Source organism: Mobula birostris, chromosome 3 (assembly GCF_030028105.1).
Source record: "Mobula birostris isolate sMobBir1 chromosome 3, sMobBir1.hap1, whole genome shotgun sequence".
In the NCBI taxonomy this organism is placed as follows: Eukaryota; Metazoa; Chordata; class Chondrichthyes; order Myliobatiformes; family Myliobatidae; genus Mobula; species Mobula birostris.
The window spans coordinates 94,283,420-94,284,793 of NC_092372.1; positions in this window are offsets into that span (position 1 = coordinate 94,283,420).

Here is a 1,374-nt window from a genome sequence, read left to right on the forward strand (position 1 = left end):
ATTAGAATACAACAATATTTCTTGGCCAGTGACCATTTAAGAAACTCTTAGATAGACACATGGATGATAGAAAAATGAAGGGCTATGTAGGAGGGAAGGATTAGATTGATCTTAGGGTGGCAAGAATGGTCGGCACAACATTGTGGGCCGAAGGGCCTGTACTGTGCTGTACTGTTCTATGTTCTATGACTGCAAAAGTGGTGGAATAAGAGCCAATCAAGGCATTTGAAAGTGAATTGGACAAGATTTTGGGAGAAAATGATTTGTACAGCTATAGGGAAGAACAGAGGATTGGCATTGCTGGAGAATCCACATGGTATTGATGACCCTTAAGAACTGCCTGATTTCCTGAGTCCATTTGTAACACTGATGGAGTCCCTTCTCTCAATGAGTCTGCCACATAATCAATGACCCTTGGGGAATGTCACTCTAAGAAGCCCTGTGTGGGAGAAGGTTCACAGGGAACTTCGAACAAACTTTGGTTTCATCCCACAAGCAGCAGCCAGAAGCAACGGGTGTAGGGAAAATAGCAAAAGAATAGCATTTCAACAACATATCCCAGCAGTAAAATCAGACAAAGACCTGCAGATCTCTCTGGTGTGATAGTAGGGAATTAATGGTTAAGGGGAAAAGGCAGGTAGGTGGAGCTGAGTCCATGGTCAGATCGGCCATGATCTTATTGAATGGTGGAGCAGGCTCGATGGGCAAGATGGTCGACTCCTGCTCCTATTTCTTATGTTCTTATGTGATGGATTCCACACATGGGCATCCTCTACAGCCTCATAGATCTCAAGTCTGAGGGACCATTAACCCATGAAACATGGATCCATTTCAACATCTGCTTTCATTCTGACGAATTAATTTTTTTCCAAAAATGTGCTTTAATTATGTAAACTACCATGCGAATGTTGCAATATCTTCAAAAGTTTTGCATAATTTGTGTACTGCCATTCTAGAACTTTCAACTCCGTATGGTATTCTTATGTGATATTATAGATTTATCCAGATGGGCTCAAAGAAAATCCAATAATTATTTTATATTTTCTCTTGTAGACCTTTACAGCCCAAACTGCCCATGCTCATGTGACCAATGTGGAAGGAGAACCGAGCGCCCTGAAGAGCCCACGCAGTCACGGAGGGAACGTATGGACTCCTTACAGATGCTGGCGGGAATTGAACCCGGGTCACTGGCGCCATGATAGCGTGTTAATTACTACGCTAGTGTGCCGCCTGTGGTTATCATATGCCATTCCATTCAAATCCGTTCAGAAAAGGCGCACAGGAATTGGAACAACAATGGCTGACACACCAAAAAAAAGAACCAAGCCAAAAGCAAGTTAATTAATTGACCAGGAACAAATTCTTAATCTCCAA